We start from the raw sequence: 22,802 nt of genomic DNA, 5'->3' as shown, positions 1-22,802 counted from the left end.
TAGGGAGAGAGGGAGAGAGGGAGAGAGAGCGCATGGGGTGACAACAATAGGATAGCTTGGACTATTTCCCCCCTGAAAGGTCAATTAATTGAATTTAGATATGGATGAGGGAGTTGACAAATATTGACATTACAACACATTTCTATTTTTGACCTTTTACATGTTATCCAAGGGCCAGCTCAGGACAATGTGGAGGGAAAAAAGGCATTCAGGGGTAATTTTCCAAATCCATTTTTAGCCAGAAGCAATTGCCTCTATCGCTGGCTAGTGTGGATGGAAGCACACCGTTTTATTAAAGGTTCTATTGTCTGCATGATGGGTTATCACAGCCCTGTGAGGGGAAGTCCAGTGTGGATTAAAAGGTGTGTATTCATAGATCCCATTGCCTCTGTTATTAGGCAAAAGGACCAAATTACTGCAATAATTATTATTTGCATACACACACATACTTGCAGACATACACACAGACTTATCTCTGGATTTAATGAGGGAATGTATAGGGGAAAAAACAGTAATTATCTTATTTCAATGAGGGTGCAATTCTTGAGGGCTGCCACGGGTGCAACGGAAAAGGTTATGGGACTGCTGCTGCAGAGATTATTTCCCTGGAGTCTATTATTGCTGGAGCAACCATAGATATATGAATGCCTCGAAGCACAATAGGTACCTCATCAGCTCTGGCGGCCTCCTTGGTAGACGGAGCACCGCAGAAATGTTTGTCATCTCAAATGGTGTAGCTCTTTTGTTTCTGACAGGCACAGCTCCAATGGGGCCATCTGTGACAAGAAGTTAAATAAAAAATCCACAGAGGATTTTTTCTGTTGCCCATGCAGCCATGTGTTTTGAGTAAAAAATAATGCAATTTATGTTTAGTCCATTGGGATTTGTAGAAAGGATTTGCGGTATGATTGCTGTTTTGGAACTCTTCAATGTGTATCAGAGGCCTTACAATTCACCAGAATCATATTATTGACATCATTGAGTAAAAACACAATAATTGACATTTGCTGAGTGATAACCTCTCTTATGACACACCTCTGCCTTGAGGCATGGATACAATTAGATAACTTAATATACTATGGGTTTAATACATTTATGTAATGTTGATGAATAAGGACCTACAGTATGAGGGGCTCATATCACGCCAGTAAACCCAAAATCCAATATTAAAAGGGCAGGAATGGGAGAAGAACTCTTCTTGGGACGGAGGAGGCGTAGGAGGCGGCACTCAACATCTCATTGAGAGTCCATTGAGACTTAAAGGAGTATTTCTTCCCCATTCAGCTTCATAGTTTTTTTCCCTCGACTGCGTCTCCCGGGAAATTGCCACTCAAATGCACGTCTCCCTGAATGGCCACATGGATCCTGTTTTGACAGGAGAGTGTCTTTCTTCTCTGGACTGTTCTAATGCTTGGAACTTCGGGATTAATTTAGAGAGAGCCCCCTTATCTCATGTGGAGCTCAATGGACACTGCGACGCTCAAAGGACACTGTCCATCAAAATGGCGGTGCCCATCGTGGACATACTCATAGAGAAAACACTATAGGTTCCAAAGGAGGAGATGGGGTCCAAAGAATGGAGACATCTCAATACCATTGCTCAGAAACATTTCAGTTAATGAGATGTGGGGTCATTTATGGCCCTATCATCCAGTTTATTAGATGAGTCTTGCCAACACTACACTTTTATTATCCTGAAAGCATAAAATGAAAATTAAATGAAACATTTTCCCTCAAATAAATACAATTATAAAACTAGGAAAATTATGTTTTGATGTACGTACTTGGCCAAGACTACAGTATGTTAACAGCCTATATTGATCTGATAATTGTATATTAGGTAGTACGCCTTTAAGGCTACAGGTATTAGTCCAATCAAAGGGAGAAAGCGGTGGGAAGATGGCGGAGGCAGAAGTGTCATTTGAATTTGAATGCACGTAGAGCACAGTTAGCGAGAAAGATTAGTGGACAACAGTGAATTCCACGAATGGAACTAAAATGGCTAAAATTGTTGTGGAAAAGGAGTCTGATTGTTGCTTGTTGGAGTATGTTTTTTGGATAAGGATGTTGATTTGGGAAACCCTTCTGACGTCACAAGGATGGTGAAGAGGCGTTGGAATAAGTGGACGCAGTAAAAGTAACCAGGAGTGGTATGGTGTTGATATCGTGTGTATCTAAAGCATGAAAGTGGACATCTTTGATTTTCAGAGAAGGGCACGGGTGAAAGGTGTTCTCTGCTGTCCCGTTGAACATTGATGATCAATATCTTAGACAAAATATGTCCAGGAGTAGTTAGTACACGTCGCATGACCCAATTGGAGACTTGGAAAAAGGAGCAAAGTGTATCTGTATTATTGATGTTTGATGAGTATTTATGTAAAGCTGGGATATAAAAGATATGCTGTAAAAGCGTTCGTGCGAAACCCGATGCAATGCAAGAAGTGTAAAAAGTTTGCCAATGTGTCAAGTCTTTGCAGACGGAAGGAATATGTTATTGAAGAGTCTGTGAATGTAAAATGTTGCAACTGTGGTGGGGGATCATATTTCTGAATTGCCTGAGTGTTTTGTCAGGGTGAAAGAGGTTGAGTTGTCAAGTATCAGGGCTGTGCAAAAATCTCCTATGTGGAGAGGGTGAAGAGAGTTGAAGGGGCAAGAGGCCACAGTTCTGAAGAAGATATGGCGGTGGATGCAAATGTTATATGTCAATCAAGTGATCTGGATACACTTGTTGGGAAGAAGGTGGATTTTGTAGCATTTACAGTGCATTTGGAAAGTATTCAGACCCCTCGACTCTTTCCACATTTTGTGACATTACAGCCTTATCCTAAAATGGATTATGTATGTTTTTCCTCATCAATCTACACAAAATACCCCGTGATGACAGGTTTTTAGAAATGGTTGCATGTTTATAAAATGTTTAAAACAGAAATACTATTCAGACCCCTTGCTATCAGACTTAAAATTGAGCTCAAGTGCTTCCTGTTTCCATTGATCATCCTTGAGATGTTTCTACAACTTGATTGGAGTCCACCTGTGGTAAACTCAATTGTTTGGACATGATTTGGAAGGGTACACACCTATCTATATAAGGACCCAGGGTTGACAGTGCATGTCAGAGCAAAAACGAAGCCATGAGTTTCAGGGAATTGTCCGAAGAGCTCCGAGGAAGGATTGTGTTGAGGCACAAATCTGGGGAAAGTTACCAAAAAATTTATGCAGGCTTGAAAGGTCCCCAAGAACACAGTGGCCTCCATCATTCTTAAATGGAACAAGTTTGGAACCACCAAGACTTGTTAGAGCTGGCCTCCCGGCCAAACTGAGCAATCTGGGAAGAAGGGCCTTGACTGAGCCATTGTGCGCCATCGTGTATTTTGTCCCCCTACACCAAACGTATTTTGTATTTTGTCCCCCTACACCAAACGCGATCACAACACGCAGGTTAAAATATCAAAACAAACTCTGAACCAATGACATTAATTTGGGGACAGGTCAAAAAGCATTAAACATTTATGGCAATTTAGCTAGTTAGCTTGCACTTGCTAGCTAATTTGTCCTATTTAGCAAGCTTGCTGTTGCTAGCTAATTTGTCCTGGGATATAAACATTAGGTTGTTATTTTACCTGAAATGCACAAGGTCCTCTACTCCGACAATTAATCCACACATAAAACGGTCAACCGAATCGTTTCTAGTCATCTCTCCTCCTTCCAGGCTTTTTCATCGTTTAACTTTTATGGTGATTGGCATCTAAACTTTCATAGTATTACCACGACAACCGGCAACAGTTCGTCTTTCAATCACCCATGTGCGTATAACCAATTAGGAGATGGCACGTGGGTACCTGCTTCTATAAACCAATGAGGAGATGGGAGAGGCAGGACTTGCAGCGCGATCTGCGTCAGAAATAGGAATTACTTCTATTTTAGCCCTTGGCAACACAGAAGCTCGTTGGCATGCGACACGAGCAGTGTGGTCGGCCTATAAGACCATGAGAAAAAAGATTCTCTGGTTTGATAAAGCCAAGATTGAACTCTTTGGCCCGAATGCCAAGCGTCACGTCTGGAAGAAACCAGGCACCAAACTACGGTGAAGCATGGTGGTGGCAGCATCATGCTGTGGGGATGTTTTCCAGCAGCAAGGACTGGGAGACTAGTCAGGATTGAGGGAAAGATGAACGGAACAAAGTACAGAGAGATCCTTGATGAAAGCCTGCTCCAGAGCACTCAGGACCTCAGACTGTGGCGAAGGTTTACCTTCCAACAGGACAACGGCTCTCAGCACACAGACAAGACAATGCAGGAGTGGCTTCATGACAAGCCTCTGAATGTCTTTGAGTGGCCCAGCCAGAGCCTGGACTTGAACCCGATCGAACATCTCTGGAGAGACCTTAAAATAGCTGTGCCGCTGATAGAGCTGACAGAGCTTAAGAGGATCTGCAGACAAGAATGGGAGAAACTCTACAGATACAGATGTGCCAAGCTTGAAGCGTTATACCCAAGAACACAAATCTACAGCTGTAATCGCTGCCAAAGGTGCTTCAATAAAGTACTGACTAAAGGGTCTGAATAATTTTGTAAATGTGATATTTCAGTTTTTTTTATAGCTTTGCAAAAATTCTATAAACTTGTTTTTGCTTTGTCATTATGGGGTATTTTGTATAGATTGATGAGGGAAAATAACTTTTTAATTCATTTTAGAATAAGGCTGTAACTAAACAAAATGTGGAAAAAGTCAAGGAGTCTGAATACTTTCCAAATGCACTGTATAGCCAGAGTTATTAGTTGTACTGCACAAGTGTCCAAGAAGTCCAAGAAGCTAGAGATCATTATATCTGCAGCCAATAAGTTTTTGAGCCTCCAAGACTTAAAGGCAGAAGCACTGCAGGGAATACTGTTGCCAGGAAATGTCCTGCCATCACAGGATCCTTCTGAGCCTGTGTAGGGACCTGATTAAAACAGAAAATCAGGCTGATTATTTCGTTATTATTATTATTATTTCGTTATTGATAGTTTGTATGGATTTTTTAAATTTTTTATATTTTTTATTCCGCACTTTTTCCTTTTCGGTTCTTTATTATGGGGCGGCAGGTAGCCTAGTGGTTAGAGTGTTGGACTTATAACTGGAAGGTTGCAAGATTGAATCCCCGAGCTGACAAGGTAAAAATCTGTCATTCTGCCCCTGGACAAGGCAATTAACCCATTGTTCTTAGGTTCCTAGTCATTGAAAATAAGAATTTGTTCTTAAACTGGCTTGCCTAGTTAAATAAAGGCAAAATAAATGCACATTTAACGCCATTATACTGAAGAAGAAGAAGAAGAAGAAGGCGACTACAGGTATTGGTGTGGTTGGAGGCGTGTCCAACCTACAGATGCCATCTTGAATTTAGGCTGCAGGTCCATTGTTTGGGGAGAGCATTGTTTTCTACTTGTTTGGGATTTTAGGCCTCTTTTCGCCTATGTTCCACTCTGCTTTGGGTGACATTTCCTTGGATTTGGACTTGAAGTTCCTTTCAAAACTCAAAGACCCAAACTGGAGGATCTGGTATGACTAAGGTTTTGTGGATTTGTTCTTTGGCTCTGACAAAAATATTAATTTGTTTATGTTTGATTCATTATTTTGTTGCTTATGTTGAACCTCTATAATATTCATACTGTTATATCCAATATACTCTTATTTCACTGACCACATCCCCCAGTCTTTTATTTCTGTCAAGGTTACGGTTCATGCAAGTTTCTTCCAACCTGACACTAGAGACATCACAACGGTTATCTCAAATCACAATGAGATTATTACAGATTAATATTTGGATGTACAGTGCCTATAGAAAGTCTACACCCCTTTTTGTTGCGTTACAAAGTGGGATTGAAATAGATTTAAGTGTAATTGATCAACACAACATACTAAATCATTTATTTTATATATATATATATTTTTTTCAATTTAAAGTTTTATTACGTTTTATTGTTTTTCAATCAACCAACAAAACACATTCCACATTCACAGATGTGACAGGCTTTAAAAACACATTCTACATTCACAGATGTGACAGGCTTTAAAAACACACTCCACATTCACAGATGTGACAGGCTTAAAAACACACTCCACATTCACAGATGTGACAGGCTTAAAAACACACTCCACATTCACAGATGTGACAGGCTTAAAAAACACACTCCACATTCACAGATGTGACAGGCTTAAAAAACACACTCCACATTCACAGATGTGACAGGCTTAAAAAACACACTCCACATTCACAGATGTGACAGGCTTTAAAAACACACTCCACATTCACAGATGTGACAGGCTTAAAAAACACACTCCACATTCACAGATGTGACAGGCTTTAAAAACACACTCCACATTCACAGATGTGACAGGCTTAAAAAACACACTCCACATTCACAGATGTGACAGGCTTTAAAAACACACTCCACATTCACAGATGTGACAGGCTTAAAAAACACACTCCACATTCACAGATGTGACAGGCTTAAAAAACACACTCCACATTCACAGATGTGACAGGCTTTAAAAACACACTCCACATTCACAGATGTGACAGGCTTTAAAAACACACTCCACATTCACAGATGTGACAGGCTTAAAAAACACACTCCACATTCACAGATGTGACAGGCTTAAAAAACACACTCCACATTCACAGATGTGACAGGCTTTAAAAACACACTCCACATTCACAGATGTGACAGGCTTTAAAAACACACTCCACATTCACAGATGTGACAGGCTTAAAAAACACACTCCACATTCACAGATGTGACAGGCTTAAAAAACACACTCCACATTCACAGATGTGACAGGCTTTAAAAACACACTCCACATTCACAGATGTGACAGGCTTTAAAAACACACTCCACATTCACAGATGTGACAGGCTTAAAAAACACACTCCACATTCACAGATGTGACAGGCTTAAAAAACACACTCCACATTCACAGATGTGACAGGCTTAAAAAACACACTCCACATTCACAGATGTGACAGGCTTTAAAAACACACTCCACATTCACAGATGTGACAGGCTTAAAAAACACACTCCACATTCACAGATGTGACAGGCTTAAAAAACACACTCCACATTCACAGATGTGACAGGCTTTAAAAACACACTCCACATTCACAGATGTGACAGGCTTTAAAAACACACTCCACATTCACAGATGTGACAGGCTTAAAAAACACACTCCACATTCACAGATGTGACAGGCTTAAAAAACACACTCCACATTCACAGATGTGACAGGCTTTAAAAACACACTCCACATTCACAGATGTGACAGGCTTAAAAACACACTCCACATTCACAGATGTGACAGGCTTTAAAAACACACTCCACATTCACAGATGTGACAGGCTTTAAAAACACACTCCACATTCACAGATGTGACAGGCTTAAAAACACACTCCACATTCACAGATGTGACAGGCTTAAAAAAATATTTTTTTTAAGAGTTTAAAAAATATAATAATAATACATTTGAAAATAAATACAATTAAAAATAAAAGATTAAGAAAAATAATTAAAAAGTTGTATATCTTTTTTTTACCTTTTACCTTTATTTAACTAGGCAAGTCAGTTAAGAACAAATTCTTATTTTCAATGATGGCCTAGGAACAGTGGGTTAACTGCCTGTTCAGGGGCAGAACGACAAATGTATACCTTGTCAGCTCAGGGATTTGATTTTGCAACCTTTAATAATGTGTGAAAAGTGAAAAGACAATTCAACTTATTTTAACAAATTAATAAAAATGTAATAACTAAAATATGTTTGACATGGCACATCACATAAATTATAGGGACTCACGCATGTGTGAAATAATAGGGGTTGACATTTTTTTAATGAAAACCCCCTCCTCTGTTCCCTATACACACACACTGTATATTCTCTCAGTCAAGTATTGCATTTCAAGCACAGATTCAACTACAAAGACCAGGCAGCTTTTAGAAAGCCTCAAAGAAGGGTGGTGAATATCTCTTTATTTTGCATGATCTAGTTAATAATTATGCTGTGGATTATGTATTAAACCACCCAGACACATCAAAGATGCAGTTTTCTTTCTGAACTGAGCTGCAGGATAGAAAGGAAACTGCTTAGGGATGTCATCATGAGGCCAGTGGTGATTTTAAATCAGCCACAGAGTTCAATGGCTGTGATGGGAGAAAACTGGGGATGAATCAACGACATTGTAGTGACTCCACAATAATGACCTCAATTACAGAGCGAAAAGAAGAATACAAATATTCCAAAACATGCATCTTGTATGCAACAAGGCACTAAAGAAATACTGCGAAATAAATCATGCTAAGGAATACATGTTTTGGTTTAAATGCAAAAACTAACGTTTGGGGCAAATCAACACAACACATGACTAAGTAACTGCCTCCTTATTTTCAAGCAGGGTGGTGGCTCCACCATGGTATGGGTAAGCTTGACATTGGCGAGGATTGGGGAGGATGAAAATAAACAGAATGGAGCTAAGCACTGGCAAAATCCTAGAGGAAAACCTGGTTCAGTATGCTTGAATTTACCTTGCAGCAGGACAATAATCTACAACACGAAGCCAAATCTACACTGGAGTTGCTTGCCAATGTTCATGAGTGGTCAAGTTACAGTTTTGACTTGAATCTGCTTGAAAATCTATGGCAAGACTTGAAAACTGCTGTCTAGCCATGATCCCTATAACTAACACCTTGACAGAACGTGAAGAATTTTGAACAGAATAATGGGCAAAGGAGACAAGGGCAAAGAACAAAAATTGACCTTTTTCCTTTCTTCCTAAATTGATGTACCTTACATTAGAGGAAAGTATAACAGCCTTCAGTGTAACTGTATCATAGTGATATTTGTTTTGAACTCCTAAGGCTGCGTTTACACAAGGCAATTATTTGCATATCTGATAGCCATATTTTCCGTAATGTGTAAACAGCAATGACAAACAATTCTGGAATCTGATCTTTAGACTTCAGATTTATACCACCTACATATGTGGATCTGACTCCTGATACAAACCCCATCCTCCATATGCGACCTCTGTCTGGACGCTCTGATCAGGTTATTTCAACTCTGAAGTGGATATTTTTTGTTGCACATTACCTGCCGTAACCATGACAAACACCCCAACAGGGACAGGAAATAAGCATTGCATCCATGTGTTACTTCAGAGGCTACTGTACGTCAGTGTGAATGCGCAAATCTTATATGGGTCACATGTAAAACTGAGTGTGCACAGTCAAGAAAAAATATTGTAATGTTGAAAGAAAATCAGATCTGGATTCTTAGGATGGATGTGTAATCACTGCATAAGTGAGACAATGATTCATCCAGTTTTTGTGGAAGTGCCAAAATGAGGTACTTTGGTGTTTTTTTCCTGTCAGGTCCAGATTTGACAGGCCTCAGATCAGATGTGCACTGCAGCAATTCACAGCATCATGGCAAATAGGGAGTGCATTACATGGCACATATATTTTTGACAGCTTTTATAGACGGGTTGGTTGTCTTCAAAACCCTAACACATTGCCATCTGCCACATTGATGCGCGTGTGATGTCTATGGTTGGGGAAATCACCTGACTCCGAGAGCTTGCTGAGAAAAGGATCATATTCTATGGTTGTATATGGCACCTTCTTGACTTGTCAGTGCCTAATGAACATGGTAGATGTGCCAACAAGTGGCTGTCTTAACCTTCTCTGTTCTCTATTCTATGGTCTCTGGCGAATTCCTGGGCTATCTCCTTTTCTCTTAGCATTTTGCTTTTTCTTAGATTTCCTATGATATGGGAATATTTTCTCTCTCTCTCTCAGTTGCAGAATTCCATCTAGGGAATTTTCCCCTTTCTTGAAAGTCAAATGTAATCTGCCACAGCCATTTTAAAGCCGGGTGATTTGTTTCTCCCTAGTGTTCTGTCAGTACTCCTATGAGAATTGGGTGCTTTGTTTCGGTTGCCTCATTGGTGCTCATTTGATATAGCTGGTCACACATTGAGCGGTAGTAGAAAATGAGCGCTTTGGGAAATACGTTTACAAACCATTAACCACACACTTATAGAACTGGAGTCTGAGGTGCTGTAGAACATTCATGCTTTGTTCGGAATTGCATAACTCCATACTATCTCTATGGTCAGAGTTGGGTAGGTTAGTTTCTAAATGTAATCCATTACAGTTACTAGTTACCTGTCCTAAATTGTAATCAGTAATGTAATTTTTTGGATTACCCAAACTCAGTAACGTAATCTGATTACATTCCGTAACTTTTAGATTATTTTCCCCTTAAGAGACATTAGAAGAAGACAAAAATGTATGTTACCAATTTAATGACATCTTTTTCAAGATAAATCAATGTTGAAATTTACATAGCTGGCCATATATGGATGTTATATTTTACTTTATGGGTTGGTTAGGCTTCTTCTAACCCATCACTTTCTATTACATATAATAATACGATTAAATTATATCTTTACAATAAAAACCAAAGTCTATCAGAATTCCAGTTATTCCAATAAATGTTATACCCCTTAATCTTCAAGAATAGGACTTGGAAATATGGAAGTATAGATTATCCAAATTGTTTTACCTGAGCATGACCCCAAAACTAAGGACTTATTAGCCAGCCCTACTCTGCTGTCTATGATTTTGTTGTCATTGAGGACTGATTGGGCTCTTTGATTCGAGTTGTGGGAAAAAATGCTGCGCTCATGGAATGACATGCTTTGAGCATGACTGAAAAATGCTATTTACATGTGAAAAATCAAAGCCATATGCTGCCTATTGTTTACCTTTTTGTTGGTGACACTTTGACAGCCTCCAGTATTTATGCTGCAGTAGTTTATGTGTCGGGGGGCTAGGGTCAGTTTGTTATATCTGGAGTACTTCTCCAGTCCTATTCGGTGTCCTGTGTGAATCTAAGTGTGCGTTCTCTAATTCTCTCCTTCGCTCTTTCTTTCTCTCTCTCGGAGGACCTGAGCCCTAGGACCATGCCCCAGGATTACCTGACATGATGACTCCTTGCTGTCCCCAGTCCACCTGGCCGTGCTGCTGCTCCAGTTTCAACTGTTCTGCCTTCTTATTATTCGAACATGCTGGTCATTTATGAACATTTGAACATCTTGGCCATGTTCTGTTATAATCTCCACCCGGCACAGCCAGAAGAGGACTGGCCACCCCACATATGCTCTCTCTAATTCTCTCTTTTTTTCTCTCTCTCGGAGGACCTGAGCCCTAGGACCATGCCCCAGGACTACCTGACATGATGACTCCTTGCTGTCCCCAGTCCATCTGACCGTGCTGCTGCTCCAGTTTCAACTGTTCTGCCTTCTTATTATACGACCATGCTGGTCATTTATGAACATTTGAACATTTTGGCCATGTTCTGTTATAATCTCCACCCGGCACAGCCAGAAGAGGACTGGCCACCCCACATAGCCTGGTTCCTCTCTAGGTTTCTTCCTAGGTTTTGGCCTTTCTAGGGAGTTTTTCCTAGCCACTGTGCTTCTACACCTGCATTGCTTGCTGTTTGGGGTTTTAGGCTGGGTTTCTGTACAGCACTTTGAGATATCAGCTGATGTACGAAGGGCTATATAAATACATTTGATTTGATTTGATTTGATAATATGCAGCTGTTTAAAGGGCAAATACACAGATGAAACAATTGCAAAACGGCACCCCGTCTCTGTTTTGGTAAAAAAGCTGAGGGATGGGCCTGGAGAAATGTAAAAACTCTCAGATTACTAAACAGAGCTATGGATGCAAGGACTGACCATCCATGATATACAAATGGTTGTTTTAACCATGTTATGAGGCTATACAGTCTTTATTAACATTTACAATGTTTAGAAACATTGGAGTTAAAACAAGCTTATATTTTGGGTTCTCTATCTCGACAGTCGAACTAATCTCATGAGACATTTATAAGCTCTGTTCTTCAAGAATCAATTAATATAAATATATATATATATCATTTATAAGTCCAAAAATAGATGTAGCAACTACAGATTGCATCTTTTAAAATCATCAAAAGTGTGTAAGTTTGATCATGTGTCCATTTGGCCTATGGATTTTTATTTATCAGGATGAATTAGATTGAGTAATAAAAGCCCCACTGTTATTCCATAGGCCTGGATCCGCACTGCAGCTGTTGCAAGAGTGCATTTTTCACTGGCAGTCCACTGGATTCAAAAACAATGATTGATAGGCAGCTTAAACTTCTTGGATTCCACCCTTATTGGGTTCAAATACACATTTAGATTTGTGAACAGCCATCCACAACAACCACAATCTGTAAGGCGCAAATAGCTAAAAGAGAGAGCAGCAGTGTGATTCACATCAATGCGCTTTGTAGATATCAATAATACGTGATATCTGTATCACTGTAGAGTACACCACTGCTGTCATCCTTACTGCCAAGCTTTTATTCAACTTGGATAATCTTTGGATGCCGACAGGAAGACATAGCTTGGACTGTAGCCAACAAAAGCCTATTCCTGCTCTTTTCCCGCTATCCATCAAACCCATTTGGTGTGTCATCATAGTGGTCTCTGACATGTGGTCAGACTCGCTCAATTCACTTTTTTCAATGCTGATTTGATTGAAAATAAAAAAAACAGAGAAATGTCACAGACGTTTTTCGCAAACATCCTTTCTGAATTTAAAAGCAATCCTCAAAGTAATCATCTTGTTTTTCAAAAGTATCTGTAATCTGATTACAATATATTTAGCTGGTAACGTAATGGATTACAGTTACTGTTTTTTGTAATCCCTTACATGCCTATAGTATAATGAGTGTATGGTCGTTTTAGTATGTAGAATATGCATGTGGGGTAGTATGTTCATATTAGTACGATGGAAAGACTAGGATTTCATGCTGCATCAACTGATCGACTGTTTACAGGAGAGTCAGTTAACTACAGGAAAACAACTACAGTAAACTACTACTACAGTAAATTACTAACACAGCAAACTACTAACACAGTAAACTACTAATGAACTACTACAGTAAACTACTAGCACAGTGAACTAATGCTCTTTACTGCCACTGCTGCACTGGGCAAAAAGTTGAGAAAAGTAGTGTGGGAATTTAAGAAACAAATTCCAGGATGTAGCTATTTTTTTTAAACTAAAAGTTCTTATAGAAGGACATCTTTGCCTGACATCCTCAACACTTTACCCAGGGCGGTGAATCTAAGAGGGAGGGGGTATGGATTATTGCCTAAAATAAGGCCACTGCCAAGCAAATTATGTAATGGGGACACCCTGTAGCCTCCAGGATTCCTACAAAGTGCCAAGTTATCAATTTTAACTGCCTAGAGCTATCAACTAAGTACTTTTGAACAACCTCCTACTTCTTTTTACCTACTACCATCCTACATCTTCTTATTCAGGACCCCTATGTGGTTTCTGGGATACAATTATCCTTCAAAATGTTACCGTGATTCTGGAAGATGTGTTTGTGTGTGGGAGTAGTGGGACTCGGAATAATACATACTTAATTGCATTCTCAAGAGTAATTCAAATGTTAAAATATACACTATATATACAAAAGTATGTGGATACCCCTTTGGTTATTTCAGCCACATTCGTTGCTGACAGGTGTCATCTCCATAGACAAACATAGGCAGTAGAATGCCCTTACTGAACAGTTCACAGACTTTCAACTTGGCACTGTCATAGGATGCCACCTTCCCAACAAGTCAGATCAAGCTAGAGCTGCCCTGGTCAACTGTAAGTGCTGTTATTGTGAAGTATAAATGTCTAGGAGCAACAACGACCCAGCTGCGAAGTGGTAGGACACACTAGCTCACAGAATTGGACCACCGAGTGCTGAAGCGCGTAGCGAGTAAAACTCGTCTGTCCTCGTTTGCAACACTTACTACCGAGTGCCGAACTATCTCTGGAAGCAACATCTCAAGAACTGTTTGTCGGGAGCTTCGTGAAATGGGTTTCCATGGCTGAGCAGCTGCACACAATCTTAACATCACCATGAGCAATGCCAAGCATTGCTGGAGTGGTGTAAAACTCGCCACCATTGGACACCTGTGCAGTGGAAACGTGTTCTCTGGAGTGATGAATTACACTTCACCATCTGGCAGTCTGACAGATGAATCTGGGTTTGGCGGATGCTAGGAGAAAGCTACCTGCCCGAATACAAAAAGGTTGGGGGAGGAGGAATAATGGTTTGGGCTAGGCCCCTTAGTTTCAGAGAAAGCGAGGTCCATACTGAAATGGTTTGTCGAGATCGGTGTGCAAGAACTTGACTGGCCTGCACAGAGCCCTGACCTGAGCACCATCGAAAACCTTTGGGATGAATTAGATCGCAGACTGCTAGCCAGACCTAATCGCCCAACATCAGTGCCCGACCTCACTAATGCCCCTGTGGCTGAATAGAAGCAAGTCCACGCAGAAATGTTCCAACATCTAGTGGAAAGCCTTCCCAGAAGAGTGGAAGCTGTTATAGCAGCAAAGGGGGGCCACCTCCATATGAATGCCTATGATTTTGGAATGAGATGTTGTCCACGAGCAGGTGTCCACATACTTTGGTCATGTAGTGTATCTGCAACATTTATTCAATGTTGAAATGTCCTCTTAACATTGTATCTTGACTGGGTTAATAGCATGTAATAATAACTTGCGTTTTGAATCAGTGCTACAGAGTTGTCCACGCATAATTAACCTCAACACTTCATTAGACATTTTGTATTAGCATATATACATCTGATTTATTATAAAGTACCAGTCAAAAGTTTGGACACACCTACTAATTCAAGGGTTTTTCTTTATTTGTACTATTTTCTACATTGTAGAATAATAGTGAAAACATCAAAACTATGAAATAACACATATGGAATCATGTAGTAACCAAAAAAGTGTTAAATAAATCGAAATATATTTTATATTTGAGATTCTTTGAAGTACCAACCCTTTGTCTTGATGACAGCTTTGCACACGCTTGGCATTCTCTCAACCAGCTTCATGAGGCAGTCACCTGGAATGCATTTTAATTAACAGGTACGCCTTGTTAAAAGTTAATTTGTGGAAATTCTTTCCATCTTAATGCATTTGAGCCAATCAGTTGTGTTGTGACAAGGTAGGGATGATATACAGAAGATAGCACTATTTGGAAAAATAACAAGTCCAACTTATGGCAAGAACAGCTCAAATAAGCAAAGTGAAACAACAGTCCATCATTACTTTAAGACATGAAGGTCAGTCAATCCGGAACATTTAAAGAATTTTGAAAGTTTCTTCAAGTGTAGTCGCAAAAACCATCAAGTGCTATGATGAAACTGGCTCTCATGAGGAACACCACAGGAAAGGAAGACCGAGAGTTGCCTCTGCTGCACAAGATAAGTTCATTAGAGTTACTAGCCTCAGAAATTGCAGCCCTAATAAATGCTTCACAGAGTTCAAGTGACAGACACATCTCAACATCAACTGTTCAGAGGAGACTGTGTGAATCAGGCCTTCATGGTCGAATTGCTGCAAGCAAACCACTACTAAAGGACACCAATAATAAGAAGAAACTTGCTTGGGCCAAGAAACAAGAGCAAGGAACTTTTTGTCCTTTTATCTGATGAGTCCAAATGGGAGATTTTTGGTTCCAACCGCCGTGTTTTTGTGGGACGCAGAGTAGGTGAACGGATGATCTCCGCATGTGTGGTTCCCACCGTGAAGTATGGAGGAGGAGGTGTGATGGTGTGGGCTTGCTTTGCTGGTGACACTGTCTGTGACTTATTTAGATTATAAGGCACACTTAACCAGCATGGCTATACGCCATCCCATCTGGTTTGGACTTAGTGGGACTAGTGACACCTCCAGGTTGTGCAAGGGCTATTTGACCAAGACGGAGAGTGATGGAGTGCTGCATCAGCTAACCTGGCCTCAACAATCACCCGACCTCAAACCAATTGAGATGCTTTGGACCGCAGAGTGAAGGGAAAGCTGTCACACCCTGACCATAGTTTGCTTTGTATGTTTCTATGTTTTGTTTGGTCAGGGTGTGATCTGAGTGGGCATTTTATGTTACATGTCTAGTTTGTCTATTTCTATGTTTGGCCTGATATGGTTCTCAATCAGAGGCAGGTGCTATTCATTGTCTCTGATTGGGAACCATATTTAGGTAGCCTGTTTGGTGTTGGGTTTTGTGGGTGATTGTTCCTGTCTCTGTGTTTGCACCAGATAGGGCTGTTTTTTTTTCCTTCACATTTCTTGTTTTGTTAGTCTATTCATGTATAGATCCTTTATTAAAGAACCATGAAGAATAACCACGCTGCGTTTTGGTCCGCCTCTCCTTCGACTCAAGAAAACCGTTACAGAATCACCCACTACAACAGGACCAAGCGGAGTGGTAACGGGCAGCAGCAGGAGCAGCGAAATAAAGACTTCTGGACTTGGGAAGAAATCCTCGACGGGAGAGGACCCTGGGCAAAACCAGGGGAGTGTCACCGCCCCAAGGTGCAGCAGGAGAAGCGGCAGCAGGAGCAGCGCGAGGAGGAATGGACATGGGAGGACGAATTGGACGGAAAAGGACCCAGGGCACAGCCAAGAGAATATCGCCGCCCTAAAGAAGAGCTGGAGGCGGGAAAGGCGGAGAGGCGCTGGTATGAGGAGGCAGCACGACGGCGTGGATGGAAGCCCGAGAGTCAGCCCCAAAAATGTATTGGGGGGGGGCACACGGGAAGTGTGGCGAAGCCAGGTAGGAGACCTGCGCAACTTCCTGTGCTTACCGGGGGGCTAGAGAGACCGGGCAGGCACCGTGTTATGCTGTGAAGCGCACGGTGTCTCCAGTGCCGGTGCATAGACCGGTGCGGTACATACCAGCTCCTCGTATCGGCCGGGCTAGAGTAAGCATCGAGCCAAGTGCCATGAAGCTGGCTCTACGCATCTGGTCTCCAGTGCGTCTCCTTGGGCCGGCTTACATGGCCCCAGCCTTGTGCACGTTGTCCCCGGTTCGCCTGCATAGCCCAGTGCGGGCTATTCCACCTCGCCGCACTGGCAGGGCGACCGGTAGCATTCAACCGGGTAAGGTTGGGCAGGCTTGGTGCTCAAGAGCTCCAGTGCGCCTGCACGGTCCGGTCTATCCAGACTGTCACGTTCTGACCTTTATTTCCTTTGTTTTGTCATTATTTAGTATGGTCAGGGCGTGAGTTGGGGTGGGCAGTCTATGTTTGTTTTTCTATGATTTGGGTATTTCTATGTTTAGTATGGTTCTCAATCAGAGGCAGGTGTCATTAGTTGTCTCTGATTGAGAATCATTCTTAGGTAGCCTGGGTTTCACTGTGTGTTTGTGGGTGATTGTTCCTGTCTCTGTGTTTGCACCAGATAGGGCTGTTTTGGGATTTCACGTTTCTTGTTTTGTTAGTTTGTTCATGTGTAGAGTCTTTATTAAAGAACCATGAATAGAAACCACGCTGCATTTTGGTCCGCCTCTCCTTCAACACAAGAAAACCGTTACAAAAGCATCCAACAACTGCTCAGCATATGTGGGAACTCCTTGAAGACTGTTGGAAAAGCATTCCTCAAGAAGCTGGTTCAGGGAATGCCAAGAGTGTGCAAAACTGTCATCAAGGCAAAGGGTGGCTACATTGAAGACTCTAAAATCTAAAATATATTTTGATTTGGTTACTACATTATTCCATGTGTTAGTTCATAATGCTGATGTCTTCACTATTATTCTACAATGTAGAAAATAGTAAAAAATAAGTTAACCCTTGAATGAGTAGGTGTGTCCAAACTTTTGACTGGTACGGGATGTTGATCTCCATTACTGTTAAAGCTGGATTAATTGTTGACTGGCACGTTTGTGTGGCAGTGAGGGGTGTTGAATGAAGAGAGAAATAAGTACTGTAGGGCTGCCCACTCCCAGTGAGAGGTACCAGGATGTCTTCATTCAGGATTGTTTCGACAACTTACATTTTTTCATAACTGTAGCAGATCTTATTTGTGTGGATCAACGCACTATTCTTCCTCATCATGCCAATATACTGCATGCGATCTGAAAAGTAATTTGTGTCTCTCCAGTAGCTTTGAACAGCAACAGGAATAATTATGACATTGGAATGAGTTTGATGAAAGCAAATGTTCAATTATGAAATTTGAATCACTCTATAAAAAAATCCAGAACTTGTGTGTGGGATGAATATCAACTAAAGAATCCTCCTGCACATCCACCAGTCACATACGCTATTAAATACTTATTGCATCTCAATTAGAATTCTCTGTGCAGAGTGAGCCCATTGCATTCTGCCATAATAGGAAGAGTATAGGTCATGACCCCTCTTCTCATATCCTCCCTCCTACTCCACACTAACATAGTGTAAGTTATAGCAATATTCATGAAGATATGTTGAAGCTGGGAAGATGCCTAAATTAGACAAGTATATGCGGTGCCTTTTGCTCTGTTATGTCTGAATTTATGACACACTGAATCATACCAAAGTCAATTCCCGAGGTGCCTAAAAAGCGTCTTTATGCTTGTGTTTTAATAAAGAAAGATCGCCCATCGCTGTGCCCCTGTATTAAATCTCCATAATCAATAAAAACTGAAAAAATATATGCCATTAGTGGATGGATTACCATTTTTATTTAACTCGTTTGATTGTGTCTGTGGTGCATTCGGAAGATGACCTAATGGATTGAACGTCGTTTTATTTGTGATAGTGTTTTTTTGTTTCGCTAAAACTGTCAAAGGGATGGGGTAGGTTGGCGCCAACAAACATAAACATCTGTGATAGACATCTCAAGATGCAATACTCTGATACCTTTTTAGTTAGAGTTAAGCACGTTTAATAGTGTACTGTACAGTCAAGGGGAGACTTGCAAAATTGAATGTATTGTATTATAGTCTTTGTTCTACTATCTTGAGAAGCATGTACAGCAATGATCCATGGCATGCTTGTGTATATGTGTTTTCCACTGCCTGCGTTTTATAGCACAATGTGCATTTCCAAGTAAAAGGACCCAATACCAGTTCATAGGAACATGTCAAGTTGGGTGTCAAATGAAAGCTAAGAGTCTATGTTTTAGAAATTAAGGCATATATAAATGTTTTAACCATTTTCCATCCGACAAATGTGGAATCAGCGAAGGCTTTGATTTCTAGTCTAGTCATCTACCAGGAAAAGTCTTAAAAGGTATTATAGATAAATAACAAAGCAATACTACTGAAGTAAAGACCCCTGCTGACTAATATCAACACATGTTTAGTTTTGGAGAAATGTTTTAGAAAAATTGCTTATGCCTTGAAATTCCATTACCAAAAACCATATATCTTTAAGATATTTTCTAATTTCTCTCCCTCATGAGAAGGGAGCATGATGAAAGTTCACAGAAGTAACAAGTAAAGGGAGACCTAACAGTTAGTTTGGGTTTTTACTGATATCAAGGTAGTTTATTAATTATTAAGTGATTAAAACCGATCTGTAAGGGAATTTCTGCAACTGAATTGACTACAATGGGAAATCATAGCAGTCAAATCAAATGAAAAATCAAAAATGTTATTGGTCACATACACGTGTTTAGCAGATGTTATTGCGGGTGTCGCAAAATGCTTGTGTTTCTATCTCCGACAGTGCAGAAATATCTAACAATTACACAACATATAGCCAATACACACAAATCTAAGTAAAGTCATGGAATTAAGAATATATAACTATAAATGGACGAGCAATGTCAGAGCGGCATAGACTAAGATACAGTAAAATATAATACAGTATATACATATGAGATGAGTAATGCAAATTATGTAAACATGATTAAAGTGACTAGTGTTACATTTATTAAAGTGGCCAGTGATTTCAAATCTATGTATATAGGCAGCAGCCTCTAATGTGCTAGTGATGGCTTTTTCACAGTCTGACTGCCTTGAGATAGAAGCTGTTTTTCAGTCTCTCAGTCCCAGCTTTGATGCACCTGTACTGACCTCGCCTTCTGGATGATAGCAATGTGAACAGACAGTGGCTCGGGTAGTTGTTGTCCTTGATGATCTTTTTGGCCTTCTTGGGGGCTGAGCACGCACCCTTGTGGAGCCCCAGTGTTGAGGATCAGCAAAGTGGAGGTGTTGTTTCAGGAAGTCCAGGACCCAGTTGCACAGGGCGGGATTCAGACCCAGGGCCTTGAACTTAATGATGAGCTTGGAGGGTACTATGGTGTTGACTGCTGAGCTATAGTTGATAAAACAGCATTCTTACACAGGTATTCCTCTTGTCCAGATGGGATAGGGCGATTGCATCGTCTGTGGGTCTATTGGGGCGGTAAGCAAATTGAAGTGGGTCTAAGGTGACAGGTAAGGTAGAGGTGATATGATCCTTGACTAGTCTCTCAAAGCACTTCATGATGACAGAAATGACTGTTACGGAGTGATAGTAACTTAGTTCAGTTACCTTTGCTTTCTTGGTTTCAGGAACAATGGTGGCCATCTTGATGCATGTGGGGACAACAGACTGGGATAGGGAGAGATTGAATATGTCCGTAAATACACCAGCCAGCTGGTCTGTGCATGCTCTGAGGACATTGCTAGGGATGCCGTCTGAGCTGGCAGCCTTGCGAGGGTTAACACACTTAAATATCTTACTCTCGTTGGCCACGGAGAAGGAGAGCCCACAGTCCTTGGTAGCGTGTCGCGTCGGTGGCACTGTGTTATCCTCAAAGAGGGCGAAGAAGGTCTTTCGCTTGTCCGGACATGGCTGGTTTTCCTTTTGTAGTCCATGGTTGTCTGTAGACCCTGCCTGAGGCGTTGAAGTGCGACTCCACTTTGTCTCTATACTGATGTTTTGCCTGTTTGATTGCCTTGCGGAGGGAATAACTATACTGTTTGTATTCTGCCATATTCCCAGTCACCTTGCCATGGTTACATGTGGTGGTTCGTGCTTTCAGTTTTGCGTGAAAGCTGCCATCTGTCCACGGTTTCTGGTTAGGGTAGGTTTTAATCGTCAGTGGGTACAACATCCCCTATACACTTCCTATACACCTCAGTAACCATATCAGTATATTCAGCAATGTTATTCTCAGAAGCCACCCTGAACATATCCCAGGTCGTGTGATCAAAACAATCTTGAAGCGTGGATTCTGATTTGTTAGACCAGCGTTGAATCGTCCTTAACACAGATACTTCCTGTTTGAGTTTCTGCCTATAGGAATGGAGGAGCAAAACAGAGTTGTGGTCAGATTTGCCGAAAGGAGGGCATTATAGGCATCCCGGAAGTTGGAGTAGCAGTTGTCAATTGTTTTAGCAACGTGAGAACTACAGTCAATGTGCTGATAGAACTTCGGTAGCCTTTTTCTCACATTTGCTTTGTTAAAGTCCCCAGCTACAATAAATGCGGCCTCAGGATATGTGGTTTCCGGTTTGCATAAAGTCCAGTGAAGTTCTTTGAGGGCCGTCGTGGTATCGGCTTGAGGAGAATATACACGGCTGTGACTATAACCAAAAATAGTTATCTTGGGAGATAAGTCCGCATTTTACTGTGAGGTATTCTAGGTCGTGTGAACAAAAGGACTTGAGTTCTTGTACATGATCACAATCATACCATGAGTCGTTAATCATGAAACATACGCCACCGCCCTTCTTCTTCCCGAAGAGATATTTATTCCTGTCTGCGCATTGAACTGAGAACCCAACTGGCTGGACCAACTCAGACAGTATATCTCTAGAGAGTCATGTTTCTGTGAAACAGAGTATGTTAAAATCCCTGATATCTCTCTGGAAAGAAACCCTCACCCTGAGCTCATCAACTTTATTATCAAGGGACTGAACATTAGCGAGTAATATACTTGGAAGCGGTGGGTGGTGTACGCGCCTCCTAAGACCACTCGGCCTCTGGAATCAATTCCATTGCCCTGGGGGGTGCGAACAAAGGATCTGCTTCAGGAAAGTAGTATTCCTGGTCGTAATGCTGGTAGTGCTGGTGAGTTACTGCCGCTCTGATATCCAATAGTTCTTCCTGGCTGTATGCAATTACACAATAAAAATTGACAGCTAATAGTGTAATAAATAATACATAAAAAAACAAAATACTGCAAAGTTTCCTAAGAGCTAGAAGCACGGCTGCTCTCTCTCAAATGGCGGCAATAGTTGTGTTCACAAGTTTGGACAGTACAGTACAGTATATAAGGGAGAGTAGAATTCAGTAAAGAAAAATATAGTTCAGTACAGTACAGTAAAGAAAAGTAGAATATAGTACAGTATTGTACTGTCCTGAATGCTACTGTACTCCACTGAACTCTACTGTACAGTACTGAACTCTACTGAGCTCCACTTTGATGTCCAAACTTGTGAAACATAGATGTCTGTGAATTGTTCAGATATGGTCTGGTCCGGCAGTAAATCTCCTTCACTTACTGTATGTAGTTCAATAACCAAAATATATATTTTTGAAGTCAATGTGTCATGTCATAGCTGACACCCCATTCTTCTGAAGATATCGCTGAATCTTAATTAAGATAATTTTGTAAAATGTTCAGTGTAAATTTTTTAATTAGTCTTTGAGCATAGAGTTGTATGGTTTGTTAAACTTTGAAATCAATGATTTTTGTTTAGCATACATTTTAAGATAAATATCTGAGTCTCCATTTCCATGGAATTGCCCATATCAGTTTGTCCCTATCAGGAGTAGCTGTCACCCTCCTTTAGAGATTCTGTGACGACTAGACTTGGTATTCGATGGTAGTGTGGGAGCCTGAATTATTTAATGCCAGATGGTGTTCTCTAACACTGGGATTAAATACTAAAGCAATTCCCATCACAAGAACCCATCCACCCATCCGCCACGCTGGAAGGAATTGTAGCCGAC

The sequence above is a fragment of the Oncorhynchus kisutch genome, linkage group LG19 (assembly GCF_002021735.2).
Source record: "Oncorhynchus kisutch isolate 150728-3 linkage group LG19, Okis_V2, whole genome shotgun sequence".
NCBI classification, from domain to species: Eukaryota; Metazoa; Chordata; class Actinopteri; order Salmoniformes; family Salmonidae; genus Oncorhynchus; species Oncorhynchus kisutch.
Note: the sequence above shows the minus strand (reverse complement) of the source record.